A 13,008-nucleotide genomic window follows, 5' to 3' on the forward strand; every position below is an offset into this window, starting at 1 on the left:
TAAAACCTATTCAAAAATTCGGACTTTTCCGAGTTCAAACTAGAAAGTGTGTACGGAAACGTCCTCCTTGAACTCGGAAATTCCACTTGCGAAGTCGGAAAAAAAAAAAAGGACCCCGACTTCACTAACAGACCACAAGTGACGTCACTCTACAATGGCGACCCCTTTGGAAAACAGACGGTGAATGATAAAAACACAATTTACTCGAGTATTAAATTAGATCGCTTTCTCCATTCATAAATATTCGACATAACTTCTCGTAACACAACGTACGTGACAGTACGTCGTTATCTCCCTGCATGAAATGATACGGTTAACCTGAACTGTATGGAATGCTTATGAAATAAGATAAAAACAATACATGAAGCAAAATTGCGAGAAGTTTGCTGGAGGTAAAAAAACAAACTATTCATCACTATCCGCCATTTTGGTTGTTTACTTTCGCCAGGAATGCTTTCAGGTTGGACCGGGGGGAAAAAAACAACTCAGATGCGTCCGACTTCCGACCGTCATCGAATGCAGCATAAATAGGACCAAACTAACGAGACAATGACAAACACCTGGACATGAAACAAGTGGCAGAGGGCGCTTGATAGGAAGACGCAAGGGACCGGCATGACGAGCACAATCACAACAGGGACACGTGACAACTCAAACCTAACCCAAACCAAACCAAACTAAACACAAATCATGACAAAGTAGATGAAATTAAAATGAGTCAAGTTCGCCCACTTTAAAAAAAATAATAATAATTAACATGGCTTCACAACAGGGAAATATGAGCTGCCCGGCGGGGTGGACATTTTTGGGTAATATTAACATTAATGAGCACATGCCGGACCTTCACTTAGCAACATGGTTCCGTTAGCAAGTTTTAAATTCATGATATATTCACTTATCAAATGATAATTCATGATGACAGGATGGACATGCACTGCAAAAAATGAAATCATAAGTAAGATATCGTTTCTTAAATTTAACCTAAATGTGCTTATTTTGATTTGACAAGTTATTTTTTTACTTAAAATTAAATTGTCAGGCAAAATCATTGTGCTTATTTTAAGATACTTATGACTTAATTATCTTATTTGATCAAGCAGTCTTAGCATTGAGTGTTAATATATTATATTTCCCACATTTTAAGATGACAACTAACCAACATCAAAGGCCATGAACTGGGGTTTCATAAGTTTTCTTATTTTAAGATTTTGCCTAATCTAGTAATAAGATAAATGGGAAAAAAATACTCGTATGAATACAATCAGACGAGTGCAATCGGGTTCATTTCGTTATATTAACCAAGATAGAGTGCCTGCCCTCAGACTTGAAGGTTGTGGGTTCAATTCCTGGCTGGGTCAAAGAAAATGGGACCTGTTACCTCCCTGCTTGACACTCAGGCTAAGTTATCCAAGCGTAAAAAAAAAATTAAAAATACTCATGTATTTTAAGGAAATAGTTACATTACATTACTTGTTTTTAGGCTGAAAATACTATTTTCAAAATCTTACAGGTAAATTTAAATAAAATGTTCTTGTTCTGCTGGCAGAAAATTTTGCTAAATTTTGTAAAAAAATTCTTATTTTACTATATTTTTTTCTTAGATTTTCTCCAGTCCTTTTTGCAGTGCGTTAAGCTTAACAGCATCCAATTAAATGCGTACTATGCGTAATAAATAAAAAAAATTAAAAAGAGAGCAATGCTGATGACATGTCAAATCGGTAAAATTACCGAATGAACAATACTGAGCTCTCCAGATTTTTTTCATTTTTTTTTATTAATTTTTTTTTTTTTAATAAAATAAATGCTTACTATGATGACAATTACAAAAAATAAGTGTAAATACTTATTCTGCAACTAGCTACTGCTTTAGACTGGTAGTGAAGTCATTAAAACATCAAAAAAGGGAAGTTCATCCCTTTAAAACAGATTAGACAACGAGTATTATTTTAGGGAGACTTGCATTTCATATGTCATGTAAAAAAAAATAATTTAGCGTAATTGAACCCACTCGTTACACACGTTGTAGTAAGATGACATGATTTGAATGCTATTATTCTGCCAAGGAGAGCAAAGGCACTTTACGGTGATTTTCACTCCAACTCTTTTGTGTTCGTTTTTACGGTACTCGTTTAGAAAGGAATGCCGGCTTCTCGCACCCCTTCCGCTCTCTACTTTTCAGATTGAGTTGCTGCCTGCAGGCACTTTCCCAGCACAACACCACGAGTCAGACCTTCATCATGTTGCCCCGGCTGCTTGCGTCTACACCTTTGGGTGACACGCTATCATTGAGCCCCTTTGATGATGTAGCCTGAAGGGGAGAGCCGTGTCTCACATCTGCCATGATCTCATCGGCCCTGGCTGGAGGGAGCCTTGAGATGTTTTTGAAAACGAGACAAAGATCAATTATTTTAAAGCTTTTTGCACCATTAATGTGACAAATCAGTAAAAAAAAAAAAAAAAAAAGTACTAGTTTTTTTGCTTTTGGAAGTAAAAAAATAAACAACTGAAATAAGGTGGTTTCACAATTTTGCACTTGAGGCGTGACCAAATTCTGAATGAACCACTCTCACATTGTGACTCATTGAAAATGTGAGTCAGCACACAATTGCCATCATTTAAAGCATAGGTGTCAAACTTAAGGCCTGGGGGCCAAATCTGGCCCGCTACATCATCATATGTGGCCCGTGACAGAAAATCAAGCATAGGGGTTTCTGCAGGTTGGTGAAAGATTCTGGTTTTGTAACCCTGTTAGTGTGTGGTTGATGCTGGATCTCACTTTGTTTCATCTTTCTTTCCTTTGACCCTTCCTCTGGTCTCCTGACAAATTCACGACTCTGGTCTCATGACAAATTTGAATTTTTCCGGTTAAAATGAAGGCTATGGGATTTTTAATAGGTTTCAGGTGACTTAAAGATCACTCACATACATGCAAAAAAAAAAAAAAAAAAAAAAAAGAGCAATGATGATGACATGTTGAATCGGTAAGACTACGAAATGAACAATACTGAGCTGAGCTCTTTAAAAAAAACAAAAAAACAAGCATGTCAATAAAATTTCTAATTGTTTTATGTAATAAATAGTGTGTGTAACAGTAGTTCCACAAACTTTTTTTTTTTACTTCTGATTTCAAAAGTAGTTATCCATATAAAATGCAGTCCATCAATTTGTTGTGTACTGTATATGTGATATGAGGTGGCGATTAACTCGTTCACTGCCATTGACGGCGAAAGACGTCAAAGTTCCATTTTTATTGGAGTGGCAGTAAATGAGTTAAAAATGTACATCGTCTTCCGAGGGAAAGCAATTTTTTTTTAATTAGTTTGACTGCCCTGATTTAAAGTGACCCTGATAAAACCCAAATAAAGTTAAACTGTTCTCATAAACGATGCCTGATTATTTATTTATTTTCAGAATTATTCTAAAAGCTAACACTGACTGCTATTTGGCCAGGTCAGTCGTGCAAAAGAGATTGTTAATCTCAACAAGGTCAACATGTTCAACCTAGATGTTATCGCACTATAACACATTTTACCACTTGTGTTTGGGCTTCTTTGTTTTTGATGATGCCAAGGTTGAACTTTGTGTATTTTAAATTACCTTCTCAAACGGATTTTTTTTTTTTCTCAATGAGTCGGCCACAGTAAAAGTGGAAAAGGTTTTAAAATGATTCTTTTTTTTTTTAGATCTCAAAAACCTGCCATTGAAAACTGGGTGTGTACACTTTTTAAATGCAATGCATGAATCACATTATTCTGAATGAAAGGGAACTGATCAGACAGGTATTTATTTTTGAGCCACACAGCGTGCTCCACCTGCAAAATCTCAACTTTCTCCTTTTATTATAGTTTTGTTCATTTGTTGCTTCAACCTGCTGATTTTTAATACATGCGGTATTTTGGTACATTTGCACCGACAGCCGAGTGCAAAAACTTGTGGTTCAAGCACCGGCCCGTTTTGCTATCCGGGTTGTTGTGACTGACCTGAGTAACTCGGCAAGTACAAGATCATCAGTGAGAATCAGAAGTTGTAAAGGCCAAAAAGGAGATTATGCTGGCAGCCCAGCGTGCCGTATGTATGTCATCTTGTCATATTTTCCAACATGTCACGTGTCACACGCGCTTGGCAAAAATGAATATGGTGACATATATACAAAATTGGCATATGATGGCTTTTTATTATTATTATTATTATTCAACTCTATTTATAGCAGCGTGTAGTTTAAATTTGCTATCATTGTTTTTTTTCATACCAAAATTGAAACAACAACAGTAAAATAGATATGATAAATTGAAAGGGGACGATCTTGCTCATTTCTTCCTTCATGACAATTTTCCAAAGAAAAACAAAATGTGCAATAAAAGGGTAGTTTGTTGTTTGTCTGTAATGAATGAGTTTTAAGTCCACGCACAAGAAAAAATCCCAAACAAACAGAAAAACCTTCATCCAGCAAGACAAACATGATCTGTGTTCTGTAAGCTATTTAATTCTAAATCTCTTATTAGTATTCCATCTCCATTCTGGACAAATGTCTGCTTCACCTCCATTGTTCAAATGATTACATTTGCTTGAAAGGGACGCCATACATCTTCAAAAGATTATGGAAATGGACTTTTTTTTCTAATATACACCAGCAGCCAACATTAAAATGCACGTCTTCAGTAAACACTGTGCTTTTGTCGGGGGCTCTTTTTAATTTAGTGAATACGAATATTTGACATTGACAGGTCCAACTGCCGACAGCAGTCTTCATGTGAAATCTTTACTTGAAAAGTTTGATAAGTTAGAGAGAATCAAAAAAACAAGAAAAACAAAACACATATTTTAGATCAGTTTGCGTTGGTTTTTCTCCACATCAGGAGAACGATCAGGTAATCCCACAATCGAGAAAGTGAAAGCATGTTTGTTTGTGCGTGACGCTTTCACAGTAGAAGAGAGACATCCCACGGTTCAGCGATAATAGTTGTTGGCCCGGCGTCGTCTCTCATTTTTCTAACGAGAGACGTTTGTAAAGCTTGGATGCTTCCATACAAGCGGTGATGATGTGCATTTGCCAGACAAAAAGTGGGGCGAAGAATCGGACTCACGGCAAACGGCGCTTTTGTCGTTTCATCTTTTTCCACTTTTAGGGTCAATGACCGAAGCTTTACTAATCTTTATTGCTTGTAGTTCAGTGGTGTCTACACTCGTAACTCAATGGAAAGCAACTCATATCTCAAATCCCTTCATACTAACTATGTGGAGCAAAAAAACAAAGTGTTCGGACGAATATGTGCAGTTTGTACGACGGCGAATTAGGGCCACGAATAAATATATATTTTTTAGAGGGTGGGGCAATATTCCGAGAAAAAAACTTTACAAAGTGGCAAATTTGCGAGTTTATAATGTGGCAAATTTGCCACTTTATAAAGTTTTTTATTATTATTATTATTATTTTTTATTATTATCATTATTTATTTTTTTTTACTTACGAGAAATATAAAGAAATAAAAATATACTGTGTAGCTATGAGCTACACAGTACATTTTACTCTGAAAAAGACTGTATTCGGTCCCAGTCTAAAGAGTACGACGGCGTATTAGGGCCGCATATAATTTATTTTATTTTTTAAGAGGGCGGGGGCAATATTCCGAGAAAAAAACTCGCAAATTTGCCACTTTATAAACTCGCAAATTTACACGTTTTTTTCTCGCAAATTTGCGGCTTTATATAGTGGCAGATTTGCGAGAAATACACGTAGCGTACTACTCGACTGTTTGTGCTAATACTTTTCGGTCGGGTTTCCAAATAAGGAGCTAGTAATTGCTTTAGCATAGATTAACCATATCATGCTAAGCATTGGCTTTTTGAAGCGTTGTGTACGGCCACTGGCCTGCGACAAAGACGCCTCGCTTTGCGAAGGTCCACACCCGGACGATCAAGCATTTAAGTTAATTTGTTAAAATGTATATTTACTTATACATTTATGTTTCCAGAATTACTATTTACACGTTCATACATTTTGGTATTTTTTTTGTACATGTATCTAAGTTGATGTGTCGAATCTGCTGCTCTCCGTCATTCACTTGCATTTACCTAAAGTATGCTAGCATCTGATTGGACAGTGTTAGTCAGCTGATAGGGGATCAGGAAGTGTTGTCGCTCTGGCTGCGGTGAATGACGAGTGACAATTCATCTCCATCCTGACTTTTCATTTTATAAACAGTGTCCCATTAACCACATACAAATCCTCACATGATTGGACTATAGCTACGCTACGTGTGTTTCTCGTAAGTTTTTTCTCTCGCAAATCTGCCACTTTATAAAGTGGCAAATTTGCGAGTTTTTTCTCTGAAATATTGCCCCCGCCCTCTAAAAAAGTCGTAAGTATGAGTACACGTATAATTGAACGTATGGTGTTCCACAGGGTTCAATTGTAGGGCCTCTTCTGTTTTCATTGTATCTACTGCCCCTGGGCTCCATCTTAAGAAAACAGCGGTGGTTGTTCTCTAAATACAGAGTTGAGTGATAGGAGTCGGTATGATTTGCAAAGGGGGGGGAATTGGCTGAAGGTTTCGTTTATTTTCCAAATACGACTCGTTTCTCGGAAAAAGTATTAAGTCGAATCACTCGTATCTCAAGGCATCACTGTCGGCTTTGATTAAAAATAAAAATGTACAGACCTGTGTTTTCTCTCCTGCTCTCTTTGTACACAACAGATGAAGTCGCGGCATGCACACACTGAATTATTTATATCTACTATATATAGTACATGCATGAATAAACTGCAACAAGATCAACATATATTTTTGTGACATATTTGAAACTCTATTGAGTTTTCAATGTAAAATTGGCTGATCTCAGTAAAGGTTGTGAAATACTGCTTACCCAAACTAGTTAGTTAACTTGTTTCCTTGCTTTAATGTTTATGCCAAGTACCTTCCTTGTTTCAAACACAATCTTAGTATGCATTAAGTCGCTCCTCTGTGTGTGCGTGTGTGTGTGTGTGTGTGGTCTTGTTTTTGTTACATAGCGGGGCCAACATTTCGGGATTTCACAGAGTTGTGGGGCCCACCCGTCCATGTGGGGCAACTTTGCTGAGTCCCACAAGTTTAGACCTCTTTTTGAGGGTCAAGACTTGGTTTTAGAGTTTAGGTTTGAATTGGGTTATGGTTGAGGTTAGGGTAAAGAACTGAGATAGCCAATCATTTTTGATGGTTGGGGTTAGGGGGAGGGGCTAGGAAATGCATTATGTTAATGGTATAGCCCGACAAAGATGGTAAAACAAACGTGCGTGTGCGTGTTGTTGATGATGGGCTGTTCCTGTAGAAAAGCTATGAAAGCATACAGCGCCCTCTGCTGATTGCAAACAACCTCTTTTCAGTGTATCTGCAGTACAGTACTGGGAGAGAGAGAGAGAGAGAGAGAGAGAGAGAGAGAGAGAGAGAGAGAGAGAGTTAAAGCCGATATTTTCAAATGTTATTTTGAAAAGATAATCAGTCTGCTTTCGTAGAGGATGACAGAAATCGGAGCTGTTAGCTTCTTCTTTAGTACTGTTTAACGCAAAAGCTTATTTCTGGAAAAAACTAATTTGGTCAAAAATACTTTCAATAATGTTGTTATTATTATTAATAATTAAACATTCATTTATGTTAAGACTGATGATTTCAGCAGTATTTTTTTTTATTCATCTATGTCAGTGTTCGCATTTTGAAAGGATCACTGACAAGATTCCTAGGAAATCACAATGTCTATAGAATAGGTCCGCAGGCTACTCTTGCTCCCTTGAATATATTATTGCATAGAAAGGTTTTGGCCAGATATGACCCTTCAAACATCGGCCAAAATTGGCCAAACAGCCGACGTTTGCTGATTGTTTTTGCCTATGTTTACCATTTACAACTTTTGTACACAAGTAACAGTGACTTACTATTTATTGCACAACCATTTATACAATAACCTTGTATCCTATAATGAAATTTGTTGATAAGGTCATTCTTTGGACTCATTCAAAACAAAGCAAATCCTAAAGTTTACAGCAACGCTTAGGTTAGCAATGCAAGTTGTCCAAGGAATTGTCCTGAAATTAAAAAAAAAAATCCATATTGGTCAGGCAGTTTATAGCGTGTTATTTTTTCCCATTAAAAAGCACAAAACATTTGTCGGCAGTGTTTTTGCAATACAGTATGACACCGCACTTGCGATGCTCAAGAAAATCCACCAGATGGCGCACATTGACTTGTTTCCGAACAGTCAAGACTTCAAAGGAACACGTGCAACTGTAAATTTATCCTTTAAAATAAAATTAAATTAGTAAATTATATCCATTCATACATTCTCTGGACCACGTATCCTATATTTGTGGTTCTTATTATTTTAATCGTTTTTTTTTTTTTTTTAAACTAGTGTTAAAATGACTAGAGTAATTTAAGCTATCCTTAAAAGCTAAGAGGAAGAAAACAAATATCACTAAATCAAAAGATCTTGGGAGGTCATATGAATGTTAAAAAAAAAAAAAAGTGTACACAGAGGTAAATATCAAGATGCTCCAGCAGGGGTCCTGTGAGGACAAGAGCAGCAGCGTGGAGGCCAGCCTGGTGGGTTGGGTGGAGGGTCGGGTGGAGAGACCCCTCCCCCTCCACCCCCGGAGCCTCACAGTCTCTCTCCATCACTGCGAGCGAACTGGTCGCGTGCTGCCTCCTCGTCCACTGTCAGCCAGTGCAGCTCCGCGGTCGTGGACTCTAATGTGGATACAAACCCCGAGGAACTCCGATCCATGGCGATTCTTTAACTGGAGGAGCCTCCGAGCGATTGCATCCGAGCAGGTACAAATCGAGTTGACGCGTTTTGCGTGCGTTTTCGTCTAACTTGAAACCGCGCGATTGGCGGATTTTCCAACGGGACGATTTCAACATTCGTGGACGCGATTATTATTATTATTTAAAAAAAATATGTTTTTGCATTAGCATGCTGTCAAGTGTCAGAGTGCAAATGCACCATGCGCGACAGTCAGTCCCGGTCAGTGAGTGACTGAGTGAGAGAGTGAATGAGTGAGTGAGTGAGGGCAGGGACACAATCGGCGTGTTTGTGCACTGCCAATTCGATGATAATGGAAGCGAGGCCGAGCCGGTTCCGAACACAAAGATCTTTCTGCTCAAGTCGGCTCGCGTGGGCGCCCGCCCGGTGCTGAGGCAGCGACTTGTGTGACAGCACCATTATTCACCAAGATGCCCAATTGCATTAGTGCTGCATCTGGATGCAGGCAAAGCTGCCGTGAGAAGAAGAAAGACGCCAAAGCAAAGCCAAAGTCACTTTGCAAGTGGCAAGTCTGTGTTTGGAGTTTTCAGGGGGACCGCTCGGTACCATATTAAGTCCTTTTGAATATTTTTTCCCCCCTACATTGCCTGTAGTGAAGACGAGTGAACATTTCTCGGATGGGCATAATTTGGTTAGTATAGTTGTGTACCGGATGTTTGGATTGTGTAGAGCAGGGGCATCAAACTCATTTAAGTCGGGCCACATTCAGCCCAATTTGTTCTCAAGTGAACTAGATCAGCATATTACTGTCTTATTTAATATTCGAAGCTATAAACGACTGTTGGAAAATGTTTCCATTTTCTTTTTAACTCATTCAGTGCCATTTACGGTTTAGACGTCAAAAATTCATTTAAACTATTTCTATTAGTTTATGATTTTTCCACTTTGTTAACAAGAGTATGAAAACCTAGAAAAAAGTTTTTATTGTACATTTAGAATGGATATAAAATTAGTGATTAATCATGAGTTAACTATTGAAGTCATGCGATTAATTACAATTAAAACTTTTAATCGCCTTACGACCTAATTTTTTATAATCTTAAAATAAATAAATAAAGATTATATATATATATATATATATATATATATATATATACATATATATATATATATACATACATATATATATACATATATATACATACATATATATACATATATATACATACATATATATACATATATACATACATATATACATACATATATATACATACATATATATATATATATATACATACATATATATATATATATACATACATATATACATACATATATATACATATATACATACATATATACATACATATATATACATACATATATATATATATATATACATACATATATATATATATATACATACATATATACATACATATACATACATATATACATACATATACATACATATATATATATATATATATATATATATATATATATATATAAAATGATTTTAAAAAATTTGGGTGTCAGGCAATACAATTTTTTAATTGTAATTAATCACATGACTTCAATAGTTAACTCACGATTAATCACAAATTTTATATCTGGTCTAAATGTACAATATTGTTTCCTTAGGTTTTCATACTCTTGTTAACAAAAGTGGAAAAAAATGTTAAACTAATAGAAATAGTTACAATGAATTTTTGACGTCTATAGCCGTCAATGGCAGTAAATGAGTTAATCTTGTTGCAAATCTGAAATGTCAACTTTATTTTGAATCAACGTTTTCATTTACACATGATGTACAACTTGCAGATTTGTTTGATGACAACATACAACATATTTCTATTGCTTTTGCTTGTGACTATTCAAACCAGGCATCTTATTATTGTAGTCAAATGACATTTCATCACATTTTGAAATCAAATCAAATTAAAATGATCCAAAATGTAATGCTTTTCAATCAGAGGAGAGCTTCCTTTCACCGAGTTAATGGAAGGTGGGAAGTCGGTCCGATCCCCATCGGATTGTCTCACAAAGCGTTCAAGGAAAATGTAAACAAAGATGTCCGATTACGATGAATTGTTTGTTGTTCTGGTTAGTGCAGGACGTCTAAAACATTTTGGATCATGTGATGTTATTTACTTAAGATAATGTCATAATAAATAAAGATAAATATTTTTACAATTGTGTAAATGATGCTTTGCATTACACGGTCTGTGTCTCTTGTTGAGTGACGTCAGATTGAAGTCAGTCGCCCTCGCCCCCCTCCTGTCCGGAAGTCCGACTTCCAACCTTCATCTTGTCACCAAATGTAGCATTAGACGGCCATTTTGACTTGTGACGCAATTGTGACGTAAGCTCGGAATTGTCAATAGATAAAATGGCGCTGCCCATGTTTACTTGAGCTCATCATCAAACTATGACTTAACAGAATCCAAACTAGTAACATCTGCAACTACAGCTCGTGTTATCACAAAAGTTCTAGTTGACCGCTTGATTCTTCATCATCATCATCATCATCAGAGTTACATACAGGTAGTAGGCTATGCATTGTGAATGTGCGTGCTTAATTGTAAACTGTTTTCTACTGTGCTGTATTTTTTTGTAAGCATTTAAAATGCTATTTTAGGATCGTAGTTTGTGATCAACATAAAGATTAAAACGGTTAACATTGGATTTCATCATTTTTAACTCATTGACTGCCATTGACGGGTATAGACGTCAAAAATTAATTTTAACTATTCCTATTAGTTTACATTTTTTTTCTCAATTTTTGTTAAGAGTACGAAAACCTAGAAAAAAATATTGTGCATTTACAACAGATATAACATTTGAGATTAATTGTGAGTTAACTATTGAAATCAAGCGATTAATAAGAAAAAGAAAAAAATATTAAAAATGAGGGGCATCAGGCGGTTGAAATTTTTAATAGTAATTAATCGCATGACTTCAGTAGTTAACTCACGATTAATCACAAATGTTGCATCTGTTCTGTTTTCATACTCTAGTTAACAAAAGTGGGGAAAAATGTTAAACTAGTAGAAATTGTTCAAATGAATTTTTGACGTCTATAGCCGTCAATGGCAGTGAATGAGTTAAGGGAGGGTCAAATAATCACATAAATTCCACATTTGCGGTTGGGCTCAGTCCAACAGCATATGGTAGCAAAAATGTATTGTGTTGCTAATATTTGACATTGGAAGATGATTATTTTAGTTTTTTCCTAGATTATGCACAGCACTGCTCTTATAGTCTGTAAAATGGAATCAATAAACAGCTGGGAGTGGAACGTTTGATTGATGCCGAGAATCGTGGTCCTCACAGCCTGGAGATGCTCATGAATCTTGCAAATGCCCCGCCAGCCTGCAGCGAGTGCACTCAAACAAAAGTGGAAAGAAGTAGGACACTACGCAAGAATTGTGTGTGCATCACTTAGGGTGCGACTGGAAGCATTTTATGGCCTAAATGTTTGGGGGGGAAATGCTTTTTTTAAACACCTCAACGTGCGCCTTTACATTTTCCCATCCACACATGGTGCTCAATAAGAAAAAGATTTTTTTTTCTGCAAGGTTTGAATTTAAAAACAAATGAAAACTGCTGTTGTCTGATGCTGCACGCAAGTCATTGTGATGCACTCCAGGGCTACAAAGACAGACCCTTGCGCAAGGCCCGCTCTCCGTCCAAATGCAATTCCGTAATGCACTCTGAGAGAAGGAGATTTAATAAGAAGTGGAAGAGCATCTTCAATAATGAAAGCCCACCTGCATCTGTGCTGCAGAGTGAGGCTTCATAAATAACGCAAGCCAGACGTGTCACGTGACGCTCCCACGTCTGGAAGCCGACAAGAATCACGCTCGTCTTCCAAAAACAGTGCTCGTCGTCAACATTTACAATTTGAATTCTTTTGCCTGAAAATTAGGACCCAATTTATACGTTTTTCAAGACGCGAGCCGTCTTTTGACCGATTTATTTGCTTTGACTCGCAGTTGATTTGTGATACGAGCGCTGAACGGTGGAAGTCAATAAACTACACTTTGTGTATTTTAAAACAACTAAGAAAGACCAGGTAAACGTAATGCTAATGCTAATTAGCATATATTTAGCAGCGCTTTAACCCTTTAAGCAAATGATTGAAATTTAGAAATTTGTGTCATGATGAGCTCAGATGGTAGTTGGGACTTTTATTGGGGTTTATTAGGATTGCCGAGATTCAAAATAACATCTGTCAGAGTCGGTCCATTTGTGAGTGTATTAAGACAA

General features: G+C 36.6%; 1 protein-coding gene and 1 long non-coding RNA gene across 2 annotated transcripts in view; one reads left to right on the forward strand and one right to left on the reverse strand.

The window, feature by feature from the left end:
- Positions 1 to 7,922: 7,922 nt before the first annotated feature.
- The window catches only part of LOC144053939 (uncharacterized), a 67,584-nt gene continuing 62,498 nt past the window's right edge, over positions 7,923 to 13,008 (reverse strand). The window contains exon 4 of the long non-coding RNA XR_013294553.1: positions 7,923 to 8,056. This is a non-coding gene — a long non-coding RNA (uncharacterized LOC144053939). The remainder of the gene's footprint in view (positions 8,057 to 13,008) is intronic.
- Positions 8,618 to 13,008, forward strand: part of pcbp4 (poly(rC) binding protein 4) — a 65,846-nt gene continuing 61,455 nt past the window's right edge. Inside the window, exon 1 of the mRNA XM_077568868.1 lies at positions 8,618 to 8,801. The gene's annotated coding sequence lies outside the window, so the exon portion shown is untranslated. The remainder of the gene's footprint in view (positions 8,802 to 13,008) is intronic.

The sequence above is a fragment of the Vanacampus margaritifer genome, chromosome 1 (genome assembly GCF_051991255.1).
Source record: "Vanacampus margaritifer isolate UIUO_Vmar chromosome 1, RoL_Vmar_1.0, whole genome shotgun sequence".
Classification (NCBI taxonomy): Eukaryota; Metazoa; Chordata; class Actinopteri; order Syngnathiformes; family Syngnathidae; genus Vanacampus; species Vanacampus margaritifer.